The sequence below is a fragment of the Elgaria multicarinata genome, chromosome 17 (genome assembly GCF_023053635.1).
Source record: "Elgaria multicarinata webbii isolate HBS135686 ecotype San Diego chromosome 17, rElgMul1.1.pri, whole genome shotgun sequence".
Lineage (NCBI taxonomy): Eukaryota > Metazoa > Chordata > Lepidosauria > Squamata > Anguidae > Elgaria > Elgaria multicarinata.
The window spans coordinates 3377227-3399575 of NC_086187.1; positions in this window are offsets into that span (position 1 = coordinate 3377227).

The window sequence follows — 22349 nt, forward strand, 5'->3', positions numbered from 1 at the left end:
TTTTATCCTCATACTTTGGCATCTAAGGAATCCCTGAACAGACTTGCTCATGATTATAAGCTGCTTATGCAGGGAAAACCAGAAGCTGCCATATATTAGGACTGAGCAGTGAAGTGGCCAAGTTTGCCGATGATACCAAATTATTGAATTATTGAAGGTTGTTAAAACAGAAATGGATTGTGAAGAGCTCCAAAGGGATCTCTCCAAGCTGGGAAAATGAGGGGGCCTCCAAACTGTATCAATAGGTAGAACTAAGTGAGACACACAGGAAATTAGATGGAAGAGGAAGTCAGGGACACAGACTTTGATTGAAGGAATACTCGCCCAATCAGGAGGTGACACAGCAGTCAGTGACTCAGCACTCTCAGGAGTCAGTCAGGGCTGGAGAGAAGTTAGTTAGAAGCTATGTTTGTTTGAGGCAATAAAAGTTTAATTTTTATATAATACTGCATTCCTCATTTGCAACAAACCTATCTTTGAAACATGGTGTCAGAAGTCTAACGGGACCCATTTACAACAACAACAAAAAACAGCTTGAGATTTTGGATTATGGAGCGAGGTTTGAAAGCCCCCCCCCCCCATCACTGGATTTCACTGGGCCTAATCTGGCTCAAGCTTGGCAGAACTGGAAAGAGGAGTTTGAATTGTACCTGGATCTTGCCTTCACAAAAGAGGAAGAAAAGCAAAAGGTAAAGTTATTATATTATCTGATTGGAGGAAAGGGGCGAGAGATATGCAAAACTCTTGGGTTTAGTACAACTTCTACTCTGCAACAGCTAGTAAAAGGGCTGGATGATTACTGCATACCTAAACAAAATGAAACAATGGAACGATATCAGTTCTTTATGAGGCAGCAGGGGTCTGAAGAGAGACTGGATGCTTATGTTACTAAGGACTTTGGCAACAACCTGTAATTTTGGGGCTATCACAGACTCCCTCATCAGAGACAGAATTGTCTGTGGGACCACAGACCGACATCTCCGTGAGAGGCTGTTGCGGGAGCCAGATTTAACACTGACTCGTTGTTTGGAGATTGCTAGGGCAGCTGAAGCTACTAAAGAGAGGCTTAGGACATTAGAAGGCACCCATGAGGTGCAGGTGCATGCAGTCCAACACCAGTCAAGTCAGTATAATGAGCAGGGCCGGCAGCCTCAGAGACGACTGCCTAAAATACAGTGTATGTTCTGTGGGAAACAACACGAAAAGAGAAAAGAAAGGTGCCCAGCATATGGACAGAAGTGTAAAGGTTGTGGCAAACCCAACCATTTCCAAAGTCAGTGCAAGAGTGAGAAGAAACCTAATAGGCTGGCTGTGAGAACAATACAGAATGAAAGCGATGAGTCTGAAAACTGTGTGGATGTTTTAAGCCTCACTTTGGGTCCAGTGAATCATGATGTCCACATAGTGGGGAATACAGGGAAGAAGGTAACCTACCCCACCGCATTGTTTGCCACTATGTTGTTGAACAAACACCCAGTTCGTTTCCAACTGGATTGTGGAGCCACCTGCAATGTGCTGCCATTAGCTCTAATAGACAAGAAAACAGATCTGGAACCATGTGGCCAATTGCTCATTATGTACAATAGCAGTACCCTGAAACCTGTGGGGAAGTGCAGGCTAAAGATTCGCAATCCAAAGAATAATAGACTCTATCGCTTAGAGTTCATCATCGTGGAAGGGAATGCCCACAGACCACTGCTAGGAAGCAAAGCAGTCCAAGCTATGCAATTGATTCACGTGCAACATAAGAACATCCTGAATGCTGTACAAGCCAGTGAGCAGAACCAGTCCAGGATTTGGACTATGGAGAAAATACTGAAAGATTTTGGGGATGTTTTTGAAGGGGAAGGACATTTGGCAGGGAAACTGAAACTTGAGGTAGATCCTTCAGCAGAACCAGTAAAGATCCCTAAAAGGAGAGTTCCTATGGCACTGGCAGAACCACTGAAGAAGGAACTAGCAAGCCTTCAAAGCAAAGGCATAATTGCTCCAGTAGAGACTAGCACAGAATGGATCAGCAGCTTGGTCATTGTACGGAAACCCTCTGGAAAACTCCGTATTTGTATTGACCCTAAACCTTTAAATAAGGCATTAAAACGCAGTCATTATCCCCTGCCAACCATTGACGATGTTCTATGTGACCTATCACGAGCCAAGGTTTTTTCAGTGTTTGATGTGAAAAATGGATTTTGGCACATAGAACTGGATAAGGAATCTAGCTGCCTGACCACATTTGCAACCCCTTTTGGCAAATACCGCTGGTTACGAATGCCAATGGGCATCAGCCCTGCCCCAGAAGTGTTTCAGTGCAGGTTGAATCAAGAGCTAGAGAACATCCCAGGCCTGAAGATAATCGCAGATGATATCCTAATTGTGGGAGAAGGAGATACAATAATAGAAGCAACAAGGGATCATGACAAAAAGTTGTGCCATTTTCTGGAGAGGTGCAGAGAGAGGAACATCAAATTGAATCAGGATAAGGCCAGATTAAGACTGAAAGAAGTACCTTACATTGGCCACCTGCTGACTGCAGATGGGTTGAAGGTGGACCCTGGAAAAATTAAGGCAATCCGAGAGATGCCACGACCCGAGGATGTGAAAGGTGTGCAACGATTCTTAGGCATGGTAAACTACCTGGCGAAGTTTTGTAAAGGGTTAGCAGCTGACTGTGAGCCACTCAGACAGTTGACACACAAAGAAGTAGAATGGGAATGGTCAGAGAGTCATCAGCAAGCATTTCATAAAATTAAGGATACTATATCCAAGACTCCTGTACTGAAGTACTACAGCCCAGGAGAACAGCTAGTCCTACAATGTGATGCCTCACAAAAGGGGCTTGGCGCGGCCCTTTTACAAAAACAACAACCAATTGCTTTTGCCAGTAGAGCACTGTCAGAAACAGAGAGAGGTTATGCACAAATTGAAAAAGAACTGTTAGCTGTCCTTTTTGGGATGGAACGCTTCCACCAGCTCACTTTTGGACAGACAGTACATGTCCAATCTGATCACAAGCCACTGGAAACCATTGTGCGGAAACCATTATTGAGTGCCCCAAAGAGGCTTCAAAGGATGTTGATGAGATTGCAAAAGTATGATGTACAGATCCAATATCATCCAGGCAAGCACCTGGTAATGGCAGACACATTAAGCAGAGCATATCTCTCAGAGCCCAGTGAAGATGGTTCAGTTGAAAAGGACATAGAGTCAATAAATATGCTGCAATATCTACCCATTTCACGGCTACGCCTACAAGCAATACAGGAAGGCACAGAGCAGGATACCAACTTACAGATAGTTAAACGCATTGTCCTGGATGGTTGGCCAGAGACCAAACATCAGCTACCAGTGGAAGCTACACCCTATTTCTCAATGAGAGAGGAGCTCAGTGTGCAAGATGGAATTCTCTTTAGGGCAAACAGAGCTATCATCCCAGAGGCAATGCGCTTGGACATAATGAAAAGGATACACTCCTCACATATGGGAATTGAGAGCTGTCTGAGGGGAGCGAGAGAATGCGTATATTGGCCTGGCATGAATGATCAGCTGAAAACTTACATGGCACAATGTGAGATCTGCAATTCTCTAGGTGACAGATAGCAAAAAGAAACACTCCACCCACATGAGATTCCAAGGAGGCCTTGGGAAAAGGTAGGAGTAGACTTATTCAAGTTGCAAGACAAAGACTACCTCATAACGGTGGACTACTATTCCAATTTCTGGGAGATAGACTCCTTGCTAGATACCCGATCTCGAACAATTATCAGAAAGCTTAAAGGACACTTTGCCCGTTATGGAATACCCGATGTTTTATTCAGACAATGGCCCTCAGTTTGTGTCTGAAGAATTTAGGGCCTTCAGAACACAGTGGGAATTTGATCATCAGACATCGTCACCGGCCTATCCCCAGAGCAATGGGAAAGCTGAGTCAGCTGTCAAGACAGCAAAGCATATTTTGGTCAAAGCCAAGAAAGCTGGGACAGATCCATATCTAGCTGTCTTAGACCACAGGAACACCCCATCACAAGGCTTGGATGCGAGTCCAGCTCAGAGTCTCATGGGTCGAAGAACTAAGACCTTACTTCCAATGCGAGGAAATTTGCTGCAGCCAGAAATCCATAACAGACGAGCTGACTCTATAGCAGAACAAAAATCTAGACAGGCCCATTATTATAATAAGTCGGCCAAAGATCTACCTGATCTACACAGTGGTGAGCAAGTCTGGATTCAGCCAGCAGGGCAAGAGAACAAGGAATGGCGAAAGGCAGAAGTACAAAGGCAAGTGAACACACAGTCATTTGAGGTGGTGACACCAGAGGGTCAAGTCTTCAGAAGAAACCGTAGACATCTGCGGAGGAGCAGCCAACTAGTATCAAATGCAGGTGTGCAGAACCACAACCAAGAACAGCAATTCCAGGAGGAGAGAGCACCCACTTCACAGTCTGGCCTCCAGGCAAGAGGTCATTTGGAATCCCCTGCCAGAGAGACTGGGGAGATAGTTGAAATGTCCTCACATCCTAGGGATACCCATGATACCGCTTATCACCCCAGAGAAACTACATCTCCTATAGCAAAACAAGTAAGAACTCGAGCAGGTCGCCTGGTACAGAAGCCACACCATCTACAAGACTATGTTTAACTTTTTTTGGGGGGGGGGTGTAAATGGGAGTTGTAATGTATTGTTGGTTAAAATAAAAAAAGGAAAGATGTATCAATAGGTAGAACTAAGTGAGACACACAGGAAGTTAGATGGAAGAGGAAGTCAGGGACACAGACTTTGATTGAAGGAATACTCGCCCAATCAGGAGGTGACACAGCAGTCAGTGACTCAGCACTCTCAGGAGTCAGTCAGGGCTGGAGAGAAGTTAGTTAGAAGCTATGTTTGTTTGAGGCAATAAAAGTTTTATTTTTATATAATACTGCATTCCTCATTTGCAACAAACCTATCTTAGAAACACAAACGGCTGATGCGGTTCAATGTCAGCAAGTGTAAAGTGATGCTCATGGGGGCAACCTCCCCCTGCCCCCAACTTCAAGTATAACCTGATGGGATCTGAGCTGGCGGTGACTGAACAAGGAAGAGATCTTGGGGTTGTGGTGGACATGAAAATGTCCACCCAGTGTGTGGCTGCTGTAAAGGAGGCAAACTTCATGTTAGACATTATTAGAAAGGGAATTGAGAATAAAACTGCCAGAATCATACTGCCTTTATACAAATCTATGGTGCCACCACACTTAGACTACTGTGTACAGTTCTGGTCACAACACCTAAAAAAAGATATTATAGAACTGGAAAAAGTGCAGAAAAGGGCAACTAAAATGATTAGGGGGCTTTAGCTTGGAAAAAAGGAGGCTAAGGGAGACATGATAAAGGTGTACAAAACTATGCCTGATGTGGACAGGGAGACCTTTTTCTCCCTCTCTCAAACTACTAGAACCCAAAGGGGTCATATCCCATGAAGCTGATTGGTGGGAGATTCAGGACAAATGAAAGGAAGGACTTCTTCACAGAGTGAACAAATTATTGTAGTGATGGATACCAATTTGGATGGCTTTAAATGGGGGTTGGATAAATTCCTGGAGGAGAAGGCTATCCATGGCTACTAGCTCTGATGGCTATGTGCTACCTCCAGTATCTGAGGTGCACCCTGTGTTCACCAGTCGCTGGGGAACATGGGTGGGAGGATGCTGTTGCACCATGTCCTGCTTCATTGGTCCCTGGTCGACAGCTGGATGGCCACTGTGTGAACAGACTGCTGGATTAGATGGACCCTTGTCCTGATCCAGCCTCAGGGCTCTTCTTGCATTCTTATTGCAGTTACATAGAATCATAGAATAGTGGAGTTGGAAGGGGCCTACAAGGCAATCGAGTCCAACCCCCCCCCTCAGTGCAGGAATCCACCCTAAAGCATCCCTGACAGATGGTTGTCCAGCTGCCTCTTGAATGCCTCTAGTGTGGGAGAGCCCACAACCTCCCTGGGTGACTGGTTCCATTGTCATACTGCTCTAACAGTCAGGACGTTTTTCCTGATGTCCAGCTGGAATCTGGCTTCCTGTAACTTCAGCCTGTTATTCCGTGTCCTGCACTCTGGGATGATCTAGAAGAGATCCTGGCCCTCCTCTATGTGAAAACCTTTCAAGTATTTGAAGAGTGCTATCATGTCCCCTCAATCTTCTCTTCTCCAGGCTAAACATGCCCAGTTCTTTCAGTCTCTCTTCATAGGGCTTTGTTTCCAGACCCCTAATCATCCTGGTTGCCCTCCTCTGAATGAATGAATTCCTGTATTTGCATCAGCCACAGGCCTTAGCATTTGAAATGAGATGTACAGAAAAATAAAAGCAAGATTGTACTTGACCAAAATTACATAAGTTGCATTCTAAAAAATTACTTTAAATACAAATTCCAAAATTAATACAAGTCTTTATACATAAAATAAAAATAAGTAAATAAAACAAATAAACTTCTGTTCAGTCAAAGGCGCTGTGAGAAATTAAGATTCTGATAAAATGGTAGATCTTATTTTGATAGCACCTGCTAAAATTTTTGCAGTTTTTGCTGTCACATGCTTATTTTGGTCTGCAAGAAGGAAAGACACAGAAGCAATAATACATGAGCTGCTGTTTCTATACTGCCATCTCCACATGGGCATATGCGGTTTTCCAGTGGGATTCTTTTAAATCGGCCCTCAAGTACAGCTTATGGCAGTATATTCAGTCTTGCTTAAGTGAAAGCTCCTTTGTATTTTGAAACAGTTAAGTTCTGCAAATAAGATGCCAATGTGTCAAAAAGACAAGATGGAAAGTAGTCATATACCACAGACAAAATTTTCTTATAAGGGACCAGGTTCAATATCATATATGCGTTGTCTAATTACATCTTTTGCTTTGCTCAACCCCAGAGTTAATAAATGTTGTGGTGATAAACCAGAGGAGTAAAGTTTTAAAGTGGTGGTCTTCATCCAAACACTCATGAGGATCCTCCAGAATCAAGGGGAGTAAACCATTAGGAGTAGCGCTGTGCACGGACCCCCCGTTCTGCTCTGGATCCTGATCCACAACTTCTGGATCGGGTCTGCTCCGCCCTGCGCCAGTCCGCCTATGGTCTGCTCTGCGGACCACTTTTAATGTTAGAAACCTCAAAATCAGCACCATGAGAGCTTATCCACGTATCCACATTCATAGCCAGTTTGAAGCAAATCTGAGCATCCACTGATTTTTGGCAAATATTTAAAAATCCCCCACCCCATTTTCAGAAATGCAAAGGTCTTCATCATTTTTCAAGATAGAAACTTGAAAATGGGCAGCATCCCAGCTTCCACCTAGATCTACATTCATGCCAAGTTTCAAGGAAATCTGAACATGCCCTGATGATTTCTGGGGATTTTAAAAAAATTCCCTCACCCCAAACGCAAATATATCAGGGATTTTTTCCAGATACAGACCTGTAAGTGGGCACCCTGAGAGCTTCCACTGACATCGTTATTCATGGCCAGTTTGAAGGAAATCTGAGCATCCCCTGATTTTTGGCGAACATTTAAAAATAATATTCCCCCACCCCATTTTCAGAAATGCATCTATCTCAGGGATTTTGTAAGCTGCAGACAGCTAAATGGGCTTCTAAATAAATAGATCCCTATTCATGGCCATTTGAAAGGAAATCCCAACATGCCATGAATTGTAGGGAGTATTTAAAGATAAACCTAAATAAGAATCTTCAACACTTCAAAAATTAACAAGGAACTTCAACAGGGTGAGCGCAGCAGCAATGCAGCTGCCTTCACCAGGAAGAAGGACTAATGCCCTGAGTCAAAGCAACACACACACAAACCAGCCCTGTGAGGCAGGCACAGAGGAGGAGAGGCAGCAGCAGGCGGCGGCTATGCCCTGGCCTGAAGCACTGGGAGCAAGCATGCAAGCGGCTTGTGGGGTTGACCCACACAGCCCATCTACATCTCCCAGGCACCTGGAGGGCAGAGAGGCAGGCAGAGAGGTGCTACACACACACACACACACACACACACACACACACACACACACACACACTGTGCCATAGGTCTATGGGGAAGTAAGTCCCAGGCAGCAGATCCCAATACCCCACAATGACAGCACCCAGGCGGAGGCGGGAAGGCGGGCATGCAGCAGACATTTCTGGGGGCACAAGTAAGTGAGCCAAGGATTGTTTCCACTTTCCAGGCCATCAAAGCCAGTAATGCAAACCAGCCCTGTGAGGTGGGAACAGCACAGAGAGATACCTTTTGCATCCCATAACTAATAGGGGGCTAGGAGGATAAGAGTAAAGCTTTGTCTTCCTTGCTTCAGAGTTGATTGACTGCACTGTGATCACACAGCCATTAGTAAACAATAGTAATAATGTTAATAATAGCAGTACTCATAGTAATAATAGTAATCATCATCATCATCATCATCATCATCATCATCATCATCATCATCATCATCACAACAACAATAAGAACTTGAACCACAATGAAAGCCTGCCTGACTTCACTGAAGAGGGAAAGCCAGGAGAGCTTTGGCTATGGGGTGTTATATAAATGTAATAAATAAACAAACAAACAAACACAGGAGGGGTGGAATTAAAAGCAGCACTGTTGCTGAATCTAGGAATAATCATAACAACAAGAATTTTTTTTAAAAGGCTTTGTCTGACTTTATTACCAGTAAGGAGAAAGTGGACGTGCCCAGAGGGACAGGGGATTCCAGTCATTTAACGGCCCTGTCTAGTTACATGCCTTTGAAAAGCCACATCACACTTCAACTCGTGCATGTCATTGGCTTCTCCAAATGGCTAACCTTTGGAGGGTTCTGATGATCCCACCCCCAAGGCAGGGCAGTGTGCACTGGGCACGTCCACATGCTGTATGAACATCATCCCCTTCCACCTCCTCTATTCAGTTGTTCCCCAAGGTTATGGTGGGTACCTTGCAGTGATGTGTTGCCTATCTGTTATATTACTTAGTATATGATTTAAGGTTGTGTGTCTGAGTTTACTGGGGCTACTGCTTCAAAACACTGAAAAAAGTCCAATCGATAGACAAAGAAATCATTGTTACTAGTATCTCAAGTTACTAAGGATCTTGTTTTGCTTATTTCCCCCCTCCAACATTGGGATTGGAGGACGCTTCACATCAGGTTATCACTTATCATGACTGGGCGTTGAATCTGTCAATCATCAAGGTGGAAAAAAAGCGCTTCCCCCCTCCCGCTTTTAGCCATTCTAAAGAAATTAATAGCAAGCAAACTGCACAGTGAAAACTTCTGAAAATCAGCACAAATGACTCCCAATGATCACCCTCTAAGCACAGTAAGTTTCAAGGATGTAGTTTGAAAAACAAAAAAGTTATACATGCGTAGTTCAAGTCATGTAATTCTATGGGGAAAAAGTTCCAAAATGGCGGGCAGATCGCTCCACTTTGCTATGCTTTGCTACCCCCCAACTCACTTCTCCTCCGCCTTTAACAGAGGAGAATAAGGGCGCTCCGATGCAGCTTCTACAACCCTAAGCGAAGCGGAGCACAGCCCTAATTAGGAGTTAAGTTCAGCCGAAGCCAATAATTAAGCGTCCTGCACCAGGCCTGTAAACTAATAGAGGGAAGATTATCCTCCAAATGCAAGGAGGCATTTGGAACACAGTGTGAGACAGAAAAAAATTGTCTTAAGAACTTAGACTGAACAGCTTCCACAGGTCTAGAATAAGCATCCACCCAAATCTGAGCCCCATATAATAACTGTGTTAAAGGTTTGGCTTTAAAAACTTCAAGTGCTGAGGGTATATGTTTGCCGCCTTTTGTGTGAAAGAAACGTAACAGATTTTTAGCACTCCGGGATGCTTTTTCCACCACATATTTCTGATGGACTGACCATGACCCTGTTGATTGAAAGATTACACCAAGGTATTTGAAGACTTTCACTTGTTCAATCAGCTGTTTATCCATATGCCATTTATGGGCCCTGTATTTTTTTGAGAACACCATAACTTTAGATTTGTTAGAATTCACAACTAGGTGTTCTTTCTGGCAATATTCAGAAAATGCCCTCATTACTTTTTTTAAGCCCACTTTTGTTTGAGAAGGAAGTATCGCATCGTCTGTGTTCGATAAGATGGAAATAGCTTTTGTAGCCAATTTAGGGGCGTGAAACGCGGGGATGTTAAGGTCTTGACAATATCATTTATGTACAAATTAAACAATGCAGGGACCAAAATGCAGCCTTACTTAACTCCCTTTGTGGCTAGCACAGACCCTATAAGCTGTCCATCTGTAGAGCATCGCACCTACAACCAGGTGTTATTATATAAACATTTAATCAAAAAAAGAAGTCTTTCGTCTATAGTTGAGGAATTTAATTTGTCCTGGAGTCTTGTGCGTGAGATCGAATCAAATGCAGCTTTCAAATCAATAAAAGCTGCATATAGAATCATAGAATAGCAAAGTTGGAAGGGGCCTACAAGGCCATCGAGTCCAACCCCCTGCTCAATGCAGGAATCCACCCTAAAGCATGCCACCTGGTTTCTTAGCATATTTATCCATTAATGGCAAGGCAATGGAGGTCTATGGTGGATCAACCTTCTCTGAACCCTGCTTGCTCATCAGCCAAAATAGCTTTCTCAGTTGTCCAAGTTGTCCAGCTTGTTGTAAAGATGTTTTGTGTATAGTTTGCTAGTTATACATAACAAACTAATTGGGCGATAATTTGCTGGATCAGATATAAGCCTTTTTTAAAATATAGGGAAAAACTTTGCAGACAGTTTGCAGAGGAAGAAGAACAGGAGACACCGTGCAACAGTGAACAAGAGGCAGAAGGTAGGTCAACCAAGAAGAGAAGAGTAGTCGTTGTGGGAGACTCCCTGCTGCGTGGGATTGAAACCCAAGTATGTCGTGAAGACCCATGGACTCGCCAGGTGTGCTGTCTCCCTGGAGCACAGATTAGAAATGTGACTGAAGGGATACCGAAGCTCATAAAGCCCACGGACACATACCCCTTTCTTCTCATCCATGTGGGAACAAATGATGTCGCCAAGCAGAGCTACGAAGAAATCATTTCAGACTTTGAAGCTCTGGGAAGGAAACTGAAGAACTTTGGGGCCTAGGTAGTTTTCTCATCCATCCTTCCGGTTCTTGGAAGAGGATTAGAAAGGGAAAGAAAAATACTCTGGATGAACGACTGGCTACAAAGGTGATGCCGACGTGAGAGTTTTGGATTCTGGGACCATGGGCTACGCTACTTGGAACATGGACTGCTGGCAAGGGATGGGTTGCACCTCACAAGGGCTGGAAAGAATGTGTTTGGCCACAGCATGAAGAATTTGACCAGGAGGGCTTTAAACTGAATGTTATGGGGGCAGGAGACGTAAACTTCGAGGCAACAATGGATGAAGACCAATGCACCACAGTACAGAGAACAGCTCCAATAGTGCCCCAAAATAGTGTCCGCAAAAATGTAGGAACAAAGCCAGACTATAAAACACATGGTCTTCGATGTCTATATACTAACGCCCAGAGCGTGGGAAACAAACAGAATGAACTTGAACTCTTATTACATGAAGGCAAATACGACTTGATAGGTATAACTGAAACTTGGAGCCCATCTACACTTGTCTAGATGAAATGTAACAAGTTGGCAGAGATGACGTCAGCAGTCACGTGATGCTGTTGTTGTTACGTTTCTTCTGACTTTTAAAACCGTTCCACTTTCTGTTAAAATCGTTTTAAAACTAACAATGTGCTCCAACCTTTCGTTGTATTCAATGCCGTCTTTCAAAGTCATGTCTCGTGACCATGGTCTTTGCTTCCTGATTAGGACAAGTGAGGGCTTTTCTAGGGCAGGGAGAGCTGGCACAACGTGACAAGGGGGAGGGGGAGGGGGAGGGGGAGGGAGGGCGGTGAAAGGGGACAGAGGCTTAATTTTTTAAAAAAACCGCTTATCTTTCGGGGCGCACGTGGCCCCTTTAAGACGCTGCAGGGCTTCCCTCGTCCCTACGCGTCGCCCCGCCTCCCTGCTGGCTTATCCCGGCAGGTCTAGCTCAGAGTCACCGGAAGAAGGAGGTTTACTTCAGAGCCGGTATGAGCATAATGAAGAACGTTCTAAAGAAGAGTGTGCCGGGGTAAAACGATAGAAGAAAAGGTATTTCGATTGACTGGGCTCAAGTTGCATTTTGTAACGTAGCAAGGGAGGACGCAACAATGCACTTAAACAACGGTGTAATGAATAGTGTAGATCCTGCCTTGGTGGGATGACTCCCATGACTGGCATATAGCAATTGAAGGATATAACTTGTTCAGAAAGAACAGAAGAAATAGAAAGGGAGGTGGAGTTGCACTATATGTTAAAAATATATAGAAATACAGATCCATCCTCCGATTGGAATCCACCAGGGGAAGAGCCTTCAGCGTGGTGGTGCCCCTCCTGTGGAATTCCCTGCCTCTGGAGGTCAAGCAGGCGCCAACCTTGTACTCCTTTCGGTGCCTCCTGAAAACATCTTTATTCCAAGAAGCCTTTTCTTAATATTAGTTTGATTAACAAACTAACTAAAAGTGGGCTAGATGGAACAACTATTAGGTGGATTCACAGTTGGCTACAGAATTGGACTCAAAGAGTACTTATCAATGGAACCTTCTCAAACTGGGGAGAGGCAACGAGGGGGGTACCGCAGGGCTCAGTCCTGGGCCCAGTGCTCTTCAACATTTTTATTAATGACTAGCTGTACCCTGCCACGCGTTGCTGTGGCTCAGTCTGGTTAAATTGAAAAGAAAGAAAAGACAAAGTGGATGTTTCTAATATGTTTAATTTCACAATGCTTGTGGATATACAATATTTGTAGTTGTTCCATTGTCTGTGTAGATATAGAGATTGTCTGGTTTGCCGACTCTAGAACACGCAACATATAATTGTCCATGTGAGAAGCAATCTGTGTCTAGATCTAAACTGCACAATTCTAAAGATTGGCCCTGAGCTTTGTTGATGGTGATTGCAAACGCCAATCGAATTGGGAATTGCAATCTCTTAAATTGAAATGGCACATCTGTTGGAATCATAGGAATGCGAGGAATGAGGACATCTTCGCCTTTCTTGCAGCCACATCACAGTGTTGGCTCATATTCAGCTTGTGATCTACAACAATTCCAAGTTCCTTCTCGTTTGTAGTATTGCTGAGCCAAGTATCCCCCATCTTGTAACTGTGCATTTGGTTTCTATTTCCTAGATGTAGAACTTGGCATTTATCCCTATTAAATTTCATTCTGTTGTTTTCATCCCAGCACTCCATCCTATCAAGATCACTTTGAAGTTTGTTTCTGTCTTCCAGGGTATTAGCTATCCCACCCAATTTTGTGTCATCTGCAAATATGTCCCCAGTGTGTTGACAATACCTTCACTGATCTTCCCAAGTGCCCCTTCTAAAAAAAGAGGAAGCCTCTTTATTATTTTTCTATTAATTAAAACATTTGTGTCCTGCCCTATATCATTGGGATCTCAGGGGGGCATACACATAAAATGAATTCAAACAGTGTAAAACAATAAATATTTTGCACAGCTAAAAACATATTAGCTACTAACAAGCTAATAGCAATAAAAATTAAAACCAATAAAACAATTAAACTATGTGCAGCTTTCTCCAGCACTTGTTGTGGTGCTGGAGCTTGAGCACCTCAAGGATGCCATGAGCTAAACCGTGAAGGGACACCCAAGACGGGAAGGTCATGGTAGAGAGGTCAGACTAAATACAATCCCTGGGGAAGGTAATGGCAACCCACCCCAGTATTCTTGCCATGAAAACTAAATGGATCAGTATAACCAGAGATATGTCGGTATACCATTGGAAGATGGGACTCCCAGGTCGGAAGATCACGAACTTCTTATTGCACAATGTAGAATCAAACTAAAGAGAATAGGGAAGACCCACAGATCAGTTAGATATGAGCTCACTAATATTCCTAATGAATATGCAGTGGAAGTGAAGAATAGATTTAAGGGACTAGATTTAGTAGATAGGGTCCCGGAAAAACTATGGACAGAAGTTCGCAACATTGTCCAAGAGGTGGCAACAAAAAACGTCCCAAAGAAAAAGAAAACCAAGAAGGCAAGATGGCTGTCTGCTGAGACACTGGAAGTAGCCCAAGAAAGAAGGAAAGCAAAAGGCAACCATGATAGGGGGAGATATGCCCAATTAAATGCAAAATTCCAGAGGTTAGCCAGAAGAGATAAGGAATTATTTTTAAACAAGCAATGCACGGAAGTGGAAGAAGACAACAGAATAGGAAGGACAAGAGACCTCTTCCAGAAAATTAGAAACATCGGAGGTAAATTCCAGGCAAAAATGGGTATGATCAAAAACAAAGATGGCAAGGACCTAACAGAAACAGAAGAGATCAAGAAAAGGTGGCAAGAATATATGGAAGATCTGTATAGGAAGGATAATAATATTGGGGATAGGTCAGATGGGGTGGTCAGTGAGTTAGAGCCAGACATCCTGAAGAGTGAGGTTGAATGGGCCTTAAGAAGCATTGCTAATAACAAGGTAGCAGGAGACGACGGTATCCCAGCTGAACTGTTTAAAATACTGCAAGATGATGCTGTCAAGGTGATGCATGCCATATGCCAGCAAATTTGGAAAACACAAGAATGGCCATCAGACTGGAAAAAATCAACTTATATCCCCATACCAAAAAAGGGAAACACTAAAGAATGTTCAAACTATCGGACAGTGGCACTTATTTCACATGCCAGTAAGGTAATGCTCAAGATCCTGCAAGGTAGACTCCAGCAATTCATGGAGCGAGAATTGCCAGATGTACAAGCTGGGTTTAGAAAAGGCAGAGGAACTAGAGACCAAATTGCCAATATCCGCTGGATAATGGAGAAAGCCAGGGAGTTCCAGAAAAACATCTATTTCTGTTTTATTGACTATTCTAAAGCCTTTGACTGTGTGGATCATAACAAACTGTGGCAAGTTCTTGGTGGTATGGGGATACCAAGTCATCTTGTCTGCCTCCTGAGGAACCTGTATAACGAACAAGTAGCAACGGTAAGAACAGACCACGGAACAACGGACTGGTTTAAGATTGGGAAAGGAGTACGGCAGGGTTGTATACTCTCACCCTACCTATTCAACTTGTATGCAGAACACATCATGCGACATGCTGGGCTTGACGAATCCAAGGCTGGAGTTAAAATCGCAGGAAGAAACATTAACAATCTCAGATATGCAGATGATACCACTTTGATGGCTGAAAGCGAGGAGGAGCTGAGGAGCCTTATGACAAAGGTGAAAGAAGAAAGTGCAAAAGCTGGGTTGCAGTTAAACCTCAAAAAAACCAAGATTATGGCAACCAGCTTAATTGATAACTGGCAAATAGAGGGAGAAAATGTGGAGGCAGTGACAGACTTTGTATTTCTGGGCGCAAAGATTACTGCAGACGCTGACTGCAGCCAGGAAATCAGAAGACGTTTACTTCTTGGGAGGAGAGCAATGACAAATCTTGATAAAATAGTTAAGAGCAGAGACACCACACTGACAACAAAGGTCCGCATAGTTAAAGCAATGGTATTCCCCGTAGTAACCTATGGCTGCGAGAGCTGGACCATAAGGAAAGCTGAGCGAAGGAAGATAGATGCTTTTGAACTGTGGTGTTGGAGGAAAATTCTGACAGTGTCTTGGACTGCAAGAAGTTCAAACCAGTCCATACTCCAGGAAATAAAGCCAGACTGCTCACTTGAGGGAATGGTATTAAAGGCAAAACGGAAGTACTTTGGCCACATAATGAGAAGACAGGATATCCTGGAGAAGAGGCTGATGCTAGGGAAAGTGGAAGGCAAAAGGAAGAGGGGCCGACCAAGGGCAAGATGGATGGATGATATTCTGGAGGTGACAGACTTGACCTTGGGGGAGCTAGGGGTGGCAACGGCCGACAGAAAGCTCTGGCGTGGGCTGGTCCATGAGGTCACGAAGAGTCGGAAGCGACTGAATGAATAAACAACAACATGTGCAGCTTTAGGCAAATTTAGACCTCAAAAGCTTTAATAAAAAGTCATGTTTTAACTTGGTGCTGAAACAAAGCCCGTGTCTGCGCCAGTTGGGCCTCCGGGGGGGGGGGGGGGGAGGAGGATTCCACAACCAAGGTGCCACAACAGAGAAACATTCGGAGGGACAGATGTTCACAATCAAGGTAGAGCATCCTGCCCTCCCAATGTTGACCCCCAATTTTTTCCTCTGTCAGGAGAGAGGAAACACCACCACCACCCTGCACTCTGCTGCCAGAGTCGACAAGAACAGAATTGGGGTTATCATTTGGCCCAAGGAGAGGGGCAGGGCGCTGCCTGTCCATTATCGCGAGAAGCTGCCTTCAGCCCGCCTCCTCCTTCCTCACTGAGACGCTGCCAACACCCCTTTAATCTCCTTACAGGTGAGATTCCCAACCAATGTAGATACTTTGTATTCCCCAAAGGAAATACAAGGCCTGTGTTTTATCAGAGATGAATTGTCTGTGCTTCCATATACTCTATCATGGCTGGGGTGGGGGTGGAGGAGAGAAACAGATGGTGAGCTTGCTATATAGTAGACATTTAGAAGGGTTCCAAGTGGCAGTGGGAACACACAGTGAGGGTGGGGGTGGGCAGCTAACTGGAGTCAGCTGCAAAACAAAGGTATAAGGGGCAGCAGACACACACCTAGCAGATGGAAGGAACGAGGCTGCCTGCCAGCATGTGGCTCTGACCAAGACTTTGTTTTCAGCGTCAGAACTGAGCTCACAGTCCTTTCACACAAAAACAACAACTCCCCACCCCTCAAGACTAATTTAGATGGGGAGTGCTTTTTTTGCTGCTGTTCTTTTAAAACAATTCAGAGTCAGAAACCCTTTAAAATCTACTGCAAATTACCAGTGGATCCTAATCAGCTTTCTGCCCGGTGCTCACCCCTAATCTAAGAAATCTGGCTGCAGGACACCAATGGTAAGGAGAGGGCTGAGTGTAGTCCAGGGGCCACCCGCTTCCTCTACTGTGCAGCAAAGGGGTTCGTCACCCTGCTGCTCTTCCACTATAGGGACCAGAAAAATCACAGGCGAGAAAGGGGAGGCGAGCTGCAACCACGTGGCCCTTTCAGCCTAGAGCGACTGCGCCCTCTAGTGGGCATTTTACAGTGAAAGTTCTCTGCACATGGCAGGAAATGGAGACCAATTTCATTATAACTTGGAAGAGTTGCAGAGCTCCATCACACCTACTGTTCTTTCCTGGTATACACCTGCGATTTTGACCTCCGTTTCATTATTGCAGCAAGTGCTGGTCCCTTTCACGATTGCCACTGTACTGGTGAACTCTCTTTTCACTTGTTTGCTCTCCCACTATTGTCCCTGCCCCTTCTCCTTCCCTCTCCAGTTCCTTGTTCCTTGTTGGGTGAAAGACGTTCCACTGACAGACTCAGCAAGATGGAGGAGAAACACTGCACCCTCCTGTTTCATCAGCAGGACTGCCCCCAACAAAAGCAACATAGTGCGAGGATAGCAATACACGGGGACAGAAGGGCACTTTTATTTCGCATGGAGAAAATAAATCACACTTTCCCCACCCTGGGAAAATGGGGAGGGGAGGGAAAGGCAAAGTGACTGCAGGTCAGGCACAACATCATGTGAGTATCACATTTCAAAATGGCAAACCAGGCAGGACAAGAGTGTGATAAAACACTGGTATGATGGAGCTTGAATTTTGTTTGGACTATTTTACTACGAAAAAATGGCAAAAGGAGTGGGAAACCAGCAGGAGAAGCACAGGAGGCAGACAGCATTGTGAGAGGGAGCTGCGAAAATCTGTGAGTGCCCCGTAACGAGCATGCTATAAAATGCTCGTCCGATGATGCTCTGAATCATAGAATCGCAGAATACAGGCCATCGAGTCCAACCCCCTGCTCAATGTAGGAATCCACCTTAAAGCATCCCAGCCAGGTGGCTGTCCAGCTACCTCTTGAAGGCCTCTAGTGTGGGAGAGCCTACAACCTCCCTGGGTCATTGGTTCCATTGTCCTACTGCTCTTACTGCCAGGAAGTTTTTCCCTGATGTCCAGCTCGAATCTGGCTTCCTGTAACTTGAGCCCATTATTCTGTGTCCTGCACTCTGTGATGATCGAGAAGAAATCCTGGCCCTCCTCTGTGTGACAACGTTGCAAGTATTTGATCGGGCAACCTCCCTTGTGGACTGCAGGAATGCTGTGGACATAATGTTTCTTGACTTCAGCAAAGCTTTTGACGAAGTGCCCCATGACATTCTGATTAACGAGCTAGCTAAAAGTGGGCTAGATGGAACAACTAATAGGGGGAACCACAGTTGACTACAGAATCGGACTCAAAGAGTGCTTATCAACGGTACCTTCTCAAACTGTACATCTCATTTCAAATGCTAAGGCCTGTGGCTGATGCAAATACAGGAATTCATTCATTCAGAGGAGAGCAACCAGGATGATCAGGGGGTCTGGAAACAAAGCCCTATGAAGAGAGACTGAAAGAACTGGACATGTTTAGCCTGGAGAAGAGGAGATTGAGGGGAGACATGATAGCACCCTTCAAATACTTGAAAGGTTGTCACAGAGAGGAGGGCCAGGATTTCTTCTCGATCATCCCAGAGTGCAGGAGACAAAATAATGGGCTCAAGTTACAGGAAGCCAGATTCCTGCTAGACATCAGGAAAAACTTCCTGACTGTTAGAGCAGTATGACAATGGAATAGTCACCCAGGGAGGTTGTGGGCTCTCCCACACTAGAGGCCTTCAAGAGGCAGCTGTCAGGTATGCTTTTGGGTGGATTCCTGCATTGAGCGGGGTGGGTAGGTGGTGGATGCGATGGCCTTTTAGGCCGCTTCCAACTCTACTATTCTAGGATTCTTAGGGACCCACCTTCTCATTCTTTCTGAACCACGTTGTATATGGGTGACACTCTATAATTAAGTAAATACATTGTGCAAGAAAAATGTGAGTTTCTAATCCTCATGGCTGTAGAATTCTGTTTGAATATTATTAGGTTCTGTCCAATGAAATGAATGTATATGTATTTGTTAAACATCAGTTAAACAACTTCTTTCGGCACCATGCAAAATCAATTAAAAACAGAATAATAATACAACAACAAAATACAACAATAAATTCTAAAGATCCAACCCAGCATCAAAACCTAATTATACAAATACCAACACGGTAAAATACATTCAAATCACAGGAGCTAAAACCAACTACTAAATACAGGAGCTAAGAACATCATCAATGTTAAAGGGACTAAAATAACAACGTAGAAGCCTTGGGGAGGGGAGGGGGCAGGGCAGGGAGGGGCAGAGAAGGCGTCTCTTAGTGTTGAGAGGGCAGCAATGTGGGCACTAGGCAACCTCCCTAGGGAAAGCATTTTACAGCAGTGGGGGTCACCATAAAACCCCCACCTCTCTCTCTCTCTCTGTCTCTCTCTCTCTCTCTGCCACTCTCCACATCGCATTGTGATGGCTCTCGGAGGCTGTAGATGACCATAAAGCACTTATAGAGGAGGTGTACCAAGGTTCCAAGTTGTGAGAAGTTTTATAGGTCAAAACCTTTCAACTGGGCCTGCAAAGGAATCAGAAGCCAGTGTAGGTAGGAAAGGACGGGTGTCGTATCTTCAGAATCCCTGGTTACAATTAAAACTCTTCCAAGGTGGCCCCGGCTGACAACACCATGTTACAGTAGTCCAAACAGAGGGTGGGTCACAGGACCCAGCAAGGAAGAGGCTGAGCAGGAGCCCCAGTGTGCAGGATGGAGAAGAGGGTTCAAGGCCTTGGAGAGCTCCTTCTCTCTCCCCAGGGCTGGCAGAAAGAAAATAAATCATGGCAGTTTAAAAAAATGCACGCCTTTTCAAAGTTTACCTCTTCTGTTTAGTCCATTGGATTTGGGCTGCCCCTGCACAGAAACAGGCTCCTTGTTGTTGTTTTGTTTAGTGAAGGAGGGCTCTTCATTGCCTCTCCCACTGTGAACCAGAGCGGCAAAGTTTTGCTTCTGGCTCTTGCCGTCAATTCATGTTTTCTAATAGGATTTTTAAAAGTTATTGACAGATTCATTTCTGCAAAGTAAAGGACTGCACGATCATCCCTGCTGGAGCTTCACGGATGATGCGAGAGCGTTCTGAACCTTAAGAATGTTGATGGGGTGGAAAGGAATTATGTTATTATTCACGCATTTAATGCAGTTGGCACAGTATTGGAGAACTGCTGGAGACTGCGACTCATTAAAATAATTGTCGAGGGCAGAACGACGACTCGGGCTGCTCTACCCCCTTCCCCCACAACAAGCCCTCAGCAGCTGCAACAATCCCTTCACCTGTCCTCTCACGTGGAGGGAGATGTTGCCTTTCCCCTGGATTTCGTGCAGCTGGCATCAAAGGAGTCCCTTTCTTGGAGAGTCTATTAGATACTCTTATCCAGATGCAGTGGACAGAGTATTGGACTTAGACCAAGGAGTCATGGGTTCAAATCCCCACTTATCCACACAAGGAATTTAGGCCAGTCTCACTTTCAGCCTCACAGGGGTGTTGTGAGGTTAATGTACAATAACTATGACAGATGCTGCTGTGAGCTCCTTGAAGGAAGGGCTGGATGCCGACAGCAATGAATGGAAATTTAAGAGCCACTTGTCTGGATCAGACCAAAGGCCCCTTTGCCCAGCAGCCTGTCTTGCCAGTGGGAAGCCTCACAGACAATAGCTCTTTCCTGACGGGGGTCTCTAACACCCAGTGCTCAGCGACAGACCGACAGACCGAGGTTCCACAGAGCCATCATGACCGGCAGCCCTGACGGATGTCTTCTCCATGAATTTGTCCAGCTCCCTTTTCAAGCCATCTGAGCCAGGGGTCATCAGCACACCTTCCCGCAGCAAATGTCATACAGGAAAAGCTCCATCACACCTAGGAAGAAACACTTCTCCGTCGCGTAAGCAAGGAGCACGAGGCCCATTCAGTCAGGGTGTTGTAATCACGCTGCTTCTTCCCTACACAGCAGGAGACAGCAACAACCAGACTTTTTCTGGTTTTTCTTGCAGAGCAAGGAAGGCCAGAAGGGGCAGAAGGCGCACGAGAGGCAGACGGCGTCATGTGAGGGACCTGAGCAAACTCCGTGAGTGCCCAGGAATGAGCGGGCATAAAACACTCGTCGGATGGAGCTCTAATTGAGGTTTTGTGAAGAAAGGTTTGCTTTGGTCTGTCTTGCATCTTCTGCCAGTTGGCTTAATACAGGGGTTTGAAACCTCAGGCCTGTGGGCCAAACCTGGCCCTCCTGGGCTCTCAGTTCAGCCCTCCGAGTTCACCAGGTAGACCTGCCCCCTTCCCTTTCCCCAACCCTCGACCTTTTGGTGGTTTTTTGGCTCTGGCTTGTTTCTTCCCAAGTCCAAAAGGCCGCTGGTAAAGCTGACAGGAAAAGGGCTTCAAGTTAAAACAGGCTGGTTTTTTTAGCTTCCCTCCCCCCCACTGCTGGAATGTGGGGGCCAAGAGCTTTTCTGAACCTGAACCTGAAAGAGCATCCCTGGCCCTGGCTTAACTGGACAACCTTGAGTTCTAGGATTATGGGAGATAATTGAAAGCCCTTAAAGTGCTGGCTAACAGGATTATTGGGGTTGCAGCCCTATGTAGCCCTACCCAGGGGAAGTTCCATTGAATTCAGTGGGACATACGTATTTATTATTTATTTATTGCATTTATATCCCGCCTTTTTTCTTTCAGAGAACCCAAGGCGGCCTACACAATCCTCTTCCTCGCCATTTTATCCTAATAACAACAATTCTGCAAGGTAGGTTAGGCTGAGAGTCTGTGACTGGCCCAAAGTCACCCAGTGGGCTTCATGGCCAAGCGGGGACATGAGTAGACATGTAAAGGACTGTGCTGTTAATGTCAGTGGTTAAGAGCTTTTGTTGCAACTTCAGGGTGACCATACGACCGGATTTGCCCGGGCTTTTGATGGCAAATCTGGGAGAGGGAGGGGAAATCCGGATTTTTTTCAAAGAGCAGCTCTAATGGGAATTAAAAAAAATGCTTATAACTCCGTCATTTCTTAAGATAAAGACATGAAACTTGACACAATGGTAGCTCTTAGGAAGGGCTTTAGTCGTACCAAATTTGAAAAGAGATGAAACTTTGTACCATAGGATTTAGGTAGAGCTTTAGCCACACCAAATTTGAAACAGATCCGTTCATCCATTGATTTTTTAGGATTTTTTTAAAATTGAGGTTTTAAAATTATTTTTAAAATCATCATTTTTAAAGATAAAGAGATGAAACTTTGCACCATGAAAAGATTTAGGTAGAGCTTTAGCCACACCAAATTTGAAACAGATCCGTTCATCCATTGA